General features: G+C 35.2%; 1 long non-coding RNA gene across 2 annotated transcripts in view; it reads left to right on the forward strand.

Moving 5' to 3' along the window:
- The window catches only part of LOC122239571, an 85,415-nt gene extending 78,093 nt beyond the window's left edge, over nt 1-7,322 (forward strand). For both annotated transcript variants that reach the window (XR_006218773.1, XR_006218774.1), the window contains one exon: nt 7,029-7,322. This is a non-coding gene — a long non-coding RNA (uncharacterized LOC122239571). The remainder of the gene's footprint in view (nt 1-7,028) is intronic.
- Nucleotides 7,323-7,625: the final 303 nt, after the last annotated feature.

Genomic DNA, 7,625 nt, shown 5'->3' on the forward strand with positions numbered 1-7,625 from the left:
GTAAAGAGCCTCTCTTAAGCTTGATTTCATGTAGTTTTGGCTTTGTGTAGTTCTTGGTACATCTATATCCAGCTTTTCTCAGAATGGTTTACCCACCTACCCCAAGCCTCAGATAAGAAAACAAATGCTATCATACATCACTTTTCTCTTCTTATATAAAATAAAGATAGGGTTGTTAGGAGGATTACATTTGATGACTTAGCAGAATGCCTGTTACATAATACAGGTGGTCAGTCATTTTCCTTCTCTCTTCCTCTCTACCTTCACCCATCCTCACTCCCAAATCTGTCCTTCTGTATCTAAATAAGACTGCTAGTTCACATATCTCTATGTCTTAATTTTTAAGCAACCAACAAGAATTTGTTCAAAACATCATTAAATACCAGCATATTCATTATGGACTTTATAATAAAAATATAACTCATGATTTATAACCTCAATCAATTTATAATCTGATAGGAAAGAGAAAACGAACATGCATATAGCAACAGGAGGACAAATAAAATTTTATTAAATGTTATTTATTAAGTAATTTAATTTATTACTTAATTTATTAAAACTTAATTTATTAAAAATTATCTTCTGGATCATCAATAAGTATGGTAGCAATTCAAAGAAAGGAGAAAGCTATGGGTCTGAATTTCCAAAGAAAGCTTCAAGGAATAGTCAGGGTTTAATCTTGGCTCTGAAATAAAAACATCTATACGTTACTTACTATGTGTCAGTTACTATACTAAATAGAGATAGGTTTATCTTTTATCTCTATCATTACTCTCTTCCTTTTTATGAAAGAACAATTCAGTTTGCATAGAGGCAAGGACATTACAGATATGAGGAGTGGGAAAAGAAGCAACTGAGACAAGAGAAATGTAGGGATTTTTTTCATGCATTTTTCAAGCAACACCACTGTCCAAATAAGCCCTTTTGAACTCCAGCATACCAGGCTTTATCTGTACTTTCCCACACAAGTCAATTATAGCCTGGACCATACTTCCTACACAATTCAAGTTCTCATCATTTATTGATAAAATAGCCCATGGCATTGAAAAAAAAAAGTCTTCCATGCAAAATCATGGCAAATTACATGAGGAATAAGAATATTTTATTCTTGGGGCACCCGGGTGGATCAGTTGGTTAAATGTCTGACTCTTAATTTCTGCTCAGGTCATGATCTTATGGTTCATGGGCTCGAGCCCTGCATCTGGCTCTGTACTGACAGAGCGAAACCTGCTTGGGATTCTCTCTCTCCCTCTTTTTCTGCCCCTCCCCAGCTCCCTCTGACTCTCTCTGAAAATAAATAAATAAACTTAATTATAAAACTTAAATTTAAAAAAAGAGTATTTTATTCTTTAAGTTGTAGTCATAGAATTAACCTGACTTTCCTTGAACAATGAAAATGTTGCCAGGAAGAAATGATGCAATCTGAGGTAGTGGAAAGTATAGGGACTTTGTGACAGGTCACCAGAATTAGAATTCCTCCATTCCCTCCACCCCTGCCATTTGCTGTGTGACCATGGATAAATAATTTAGTCTGAGTTTGTTTCCTTGTGTGTTAATTGAAGATATAAAAATAATACCTGTAGTAGAAAATTTTTGTGAAGATTAAAGGAAATAATCTAGTCGAATGCCTTTTGGAAATCGAAAGGATTACAGAAATATTATTATTATTATTATTATTATTATTACTGCTTTTATTATCATTTGCTGAACTAGGTATTGTTACATCAGGTGAATAAATTTAAGTTTGCTTAGAAGTAAATGATTCCTATAAAATATATGCTTGGTCTCCCTTCAGGCATACTAAACTTCAGCTCTGTAATATAAGCATTTAACTGTCTTTTCCACATAAAACTTATTTGTGACTCACACAGATTCCTTTGCCTTATGAGGATGTTCAAAACACCTCTATCTGTTCTAGAAAATAAAATTTCTGAAGTTGTTGCTTTTTTCTCCAAGCCTAAGTGCATTTTTCATTTACCAAAGAAAGATGAGACAGCCAGAAGAATTGGTCTATTGCTGCCTCTTTAAAAGACTCTCTCTCTTCTTTCCATCGTTCCTGGCTTGTATTGAAACCAGATGGTAAAACCAAGACTGGAACATCCTTTGGTGTCCAGAAGGAGGCCAGTCTGGCCAAAGCATTGTCATTCTTGTCAGCAACCAGAGTCAAAAACATTTTTATAGTTAATCATCAGGAGTGCGTACTGGCTCTAACAGCCATGTATGCAGTATTTGTCAGCATGAAGGTTCTATCCACACCACAGATGATGCCATGTCGGCAAGAAATGTGTTTCGATATCCTTTAGCAATGAGCTGAGCAAATTTTCATGGCCGACTCCCAAAGCAAACAATGATATAAAATTTAGTGCCGGACTTCTTTTTCACCAAATTGTGTGGATACTAGTATCTTTCATTTATAAAACCTAACTCCTTCACAGCAAATCTGCCCTGGAATACTCTTTAAAATATGGAAAGTTAAAGAACTGCAGCAAATTACTACAAATATTTTTAAAGAAATTAACCCACCCTAAAATGAACTTTCATTTCCAAAGATGAAGAGCTGCAGTCTTAGACTCTGAGGAATCAGAGTAATTTCATGGATGAGGGCCCACCAATAAAATCCTGTCTCTACCTATATTCAGTAATTAATTATAGCAAGGAGGCAGGGAATATGAAAATAGCATAATTAGAGTAAATGAAGTATTCTCTGGAGCTCAAATAGAGAAGTTTTGGTGGCCACAGGAACGGAATACTAACATTGTAAAACATGGCAAGGGCATAAGTTTATTAGGTCTTATATATAGCTGATGGAAGCTATTCATTTTTCAAGTACTATAGAAAAGGAAATCCAGATATCTGGAGAAGGACATTCAAAAACAGCTTCTCCACTTTACAGTTGAGGCTTGTCACCATATCAGAGGGACTCAGATGAATATTTCATGTGAAAGGTTCAAGTAGAAAAATTTGAAGGAGATGCCTAGAGCAGCAGAACTAAATTACGGTTACATATTACAGTATTGCAAGAGGATCTAACATAGGTCTGACTTTATTCTGTAATGAAACTGTATATGTGTAATCAGCAAAACAGTGTTCAGGGCACAAACCATACAAGTTTCAGGTTGTAACTGATGAATGCTTGTAGAAACCAGAATCCTGTAATACTGACGTTACTCTCCCTACCATGATATATATATCCATAGTGTTTGTAATTCATAATTTTTGCACAAAACAAAATAAAAATTTGTTGTGCTAACCCTAATATTCCTCAGCTAGTGAAAGTTAAGATCCATAATGAAATGCATATTTATTTACTTTGGATTGATAACATTTGAAATATGATGACCAATGTCTTTTTCTTTAAAAGTGCTTCCAAAATTATCTAAGATATGTATGTGTAGGATGATTTGGTTTGGTTCGGTTTCTCTCCTTTTGAAATTAAGAGTGACTATCTTCCCATAGATAAACCCAGGTTTATCATCAGTAGTGCTCTGTTATTTTTGAATTAACACTGAGAATATTAATATGGTACAATAGCCATTAAAATGGACAGAGGAAATTTTAAATAGACAGTAGTTAAAAATCATTAAGACTAAAAGATTAGCATGTGCTATTTTAAAAGAGTAACAATTAAAAAAATATTTTAGAGAAAGAAAAAATCTGAGAAATTTAGTCAGAGTTTTTGGTTTATATACTGTTATGTTATTCCTTGTCATCCCATGGTAAAGCATAAGAAAAATAATGCATCACAACTTTAAAAAGATAGCAGTAATGTAGGAGACAGTACATGGATTTCTTTCCAAGATCTCACTGACTAATTTAAATGTCTTTTGATTGGCCAATCATTTTCATTCCCAAGCAGAAATGATTGGAAACAAGCTTTCTCCAACCCCCCACTTTAGTTGTTAACTGAGCCAATCATTAAAAAGACCAGTTTTGAACCTACAGAGTAAATAGGTTCATACATTTAAAGAAACGTGGCTTTCTAACTGCCTTTGTTAGATTAGAGATGCTTTATTTCATTCCTCAAGGAAAAGTTACTTGTTTTGCTTTCTTAAACATAAAGTGAGCTGCAAACAGCTTTACAATAAATTAAAATGTTCTGAAAAGAATCCTAATACTGAAAGATATCTCTACTCGTTAACCAAGGAGCTACTCATTCTGAATGATAAAAGTTGTATTAGGTTAAAAAGTATTCTTCAGAAAGGAGTTTCAGGATTCTGACCTTCTTTTACTTCATTATTATATAAAAAGGGAGCTTGAAATCATCTAGAAATAATAAAAAAAAATTTAAGCAAGGCCCCTGATACCAATTTTCTCTTCACATTTATATTAAGAAGCTAATAAAATATAGATTAAATAAAGCCAGAGGATCCATATAAGCCCTCACTTGTTATGTAAGGGGCCAGACCTTATGTAATATGCATTTTCTTACTAATTCTTCAAATTCTGAATGCTTTGTGTGATACCAAGGAATACTGAATACAAGGGATGTTTAATGTTTTTATAATACATATGCATTTGCATATGCACGGAGCATATGAGCTACTTTTGTCAGTAGTTTGGTGACATCTAGTGGAAATAGTGATTTGTAACCTACAATAAAGTTCAAATCCCATAGCAAAAGGGAATGGTTTGGGGATCAAGAACATGGATAAACAATTGAAAACATTTCCCTACCTTCTGTCCTAAGTAACAAAAATGAGCACATTTAGGTAATCTTTCTGTGGAAAAGTAACTTAACATCCATGTCGATTACATTAAAAAAAATTTCTGATCAGAATATACATGGTCTTGGCAAAAAATTTAGAATATAAACATACAAGAAAACAAAAATTATCTATAATCCTTCCACCCCCCCCCAAAAAAACACTCATTGATATAGTGTGCCTTTTTCTCTAAGCTTATATATATTTGTTTTTTTACTAAATTTGGAGTTCCTGGATATACAATTTTATATTCTAATTTTTTCACATTGTGTGAGCCTTTTTATCACATAAAATGTTTATGAGCATGTTATCAGATAAAGAAATAATTTTAATTATGAGAAACAGAGAACATTAATATTTTTTATTTTCAGAGTAGGATACAAGCGTATAATTTTGTGAATTCTATATGAGGATCCAGGAATGATACAAAAACATGATTTCAGTAAAGCTCTTTCATTAGCACTGTTTTTTAAAAGACCTATCCATAGAAATGCTAAATATGTATTTTACATCAATAAAAAACCTTATTAAGGGTATTACCAGATCCAAGGGTATTGAAAATGAATGAAACCCCATACCTTACCTGTGAAACACAAGTAGCCTAATAAGGAAGAATTAAATATTTTTCAAATAAATAATATTGTAACCAATATATAGAACTGTACAAAGGAGGAAGTTATGATCTTTAGGGGGAAAAGAAATGGAGAAACCCTCCAAGAAGAGATGACAGCTGTGCAGGACTTTGAAGAATGAAGAAGGATGAAGGGTATTAGCTGAGGCAAGAAGCATGGAATAGCTTGGTGTAAGTTGGCATCCCTAGAGAAAAGTAACGATAGAAGATGTGACTAGAGAGGTGATGGCAGATGGTGAAGGATCTTTATCATGGAGGTTATGGAAACCCACTAAAAGTTCTTTTTTACGGACAGTAACATGATTACATTAGCATTTTATAAAATCATGCTGACTGCAGTGTGGAAGATGAATAGGAGAGGAGGGGACCAGCCAGTAGACTGCCGCAGCAATTCAGAAGGGAAATGGGGAGGCCGGCACTGAGAAAGAGCAGTGAGTTTAGACAGAAAACAAACAGTGGAAGGTTCTTTAAGAGGGGGCAAGTCATGGAATTCAAATATGCTCGATGATAGACACCTAGGTACTAAGAATGACCCTGAATCCTGCTTTAGGTCACTAATACCTAGAACAGCATTCAAACAATTACTAGTTAAGGAGGAAACGTGTGATTTTTAGATTGCACACTGCAACATGTGTAAGCTTGGACAAATCTTAATTTATATTATGATCATATGATAGATAGCAGGGAAAGAGGTTTGTATGCACACCTTATCAGGCTGGTTCTGGTTATTGAATAGGTTTTCTTTGACAGAGGTCAAAGAAAAAGAAAATTTGGCATGTCCTCATTACCCCAATGATTAAATAAATAGGTAGGTACATAGATAGATGATAGATAGATAGATAGATAGACGCATGCCTCCACTGTGGGCGAGGAGTGGTTAACGTCTCTAATTGGCCTTAGCACCAAGCCAAGGCTCAGGGAAGGAGGAGTGCTAAAGAGGTTTGAGACATAACCAAGGAGATTCAAAGGAAAAAACCAATTTCAGCTGTCTCAGAGATTTGTCTACATGCAGTGTCATTAGAAAGAGTAAATGACCTGCTGAACTCTTGGGTATCAAGAAGACATTTCTAAAATGTAGAGATCAAAATTATATTATTCAAAAGCTACATCTACGTGCCTCTGTGCATATGCCTCCATACATACAAAGTGGAGGGAGAGCTTTTAGAGCATGCAATGAAGACGTGGATTCCCGGAGCAGCGGTCCACTAGCAATCAAATTTACTAAGTTAACAGGAGCCATGTGTCCTGCACTTACCATGTGCTCGAGTCACCTGCTGCCAAGCAGTAGCTGTTTTTAGCTACCACTGATGGAGTGCTCACCTTGGGCTAAGTGCTTTACAAACATTCTCCAGTTTAATCCTTTCAACAACCTAGGAGTTTAACCCTATGATACTTAGGGGGAGGTTAAGCCATTTGCCCAAGGTCACTCAGCCAGTAAGTGGAGAAGCTAGGATTCAAACTCTTCTCCAACTCCAGATCTGTACCCTTACCCATTACGCTGTCCTAGGTCAGCACTGTTCATTCATTTGTTCAAAAACTCAAGTTCTCTTAAGTTTTATTGTTATCGAATGCTTTTATGAACATAAGGAACCATCCATACCAGTAGCTAGATTCTGATATCAACATAGAGTTTCCTTCCTTCCTCAGACGTGTAGCTACACAACTGACTGCAGTGTTCTCTTATTTTGTTTCAGAGCATACAGAGCTGGTGTGTGAGAGACAGGTGGCAGCCAGTTGCTATGGCAATTGCCTGTCATTAATGATAAAGGGTAATTACTGCAGCAAATATCTGTTTAACTTGAAAAATCTGACTTGCCCGCTCCCCATAGGGGGCACACCCTTTATACCATTCCCTCTGCTCACAGAAGCCTATCTTCTTGTATAAACTCTGCCTGGACAATGTTGCTTTGCTGCAAAGAGCTAAGTAAAGCCTGACTTCTTAAAGATTTAGGAGAAGGAAGAGGAGATGAGTCACAGAAAGAAAAAGGCTAAAAAAAAAAAAATTAAAGATACACATTTCCCTCCTCTACAGACTGTCTAAACGTGTTTCCCTTTAATTAAAGTGTGAAGGAAATAATCCCAAAATATGGCACAATCATGGACAAAGTTCAATGGCTGTTTGAATAACCACATGTGGCTAATTACTAGAGGCTGACTATAAGATCAAATAGTGTTTTTAAACTGACTTAGAGAACTATGGAAAAGATGAAGATGTCCCAGAGGAAATGATTCTGAGAAATCCCTATACTCAGTATTATTTACCAATTTTTCCAAGTCAGCTAACAGCCCTT

This window comes from Panthera tigris, chromosome B3 (genome assembly GCF_018350195.1).
Source record: "Panthera tigris isolate Pti1 chromosome B3, P.tigris_Pti1_mat1.1, whole genome shotgun sequence".
Taxonomy (NCBI): Eukaryota; Metazoa; Chordata; class Mammalia; order Carnivora; family Felidae; genus Panthera; species Panthera tigris.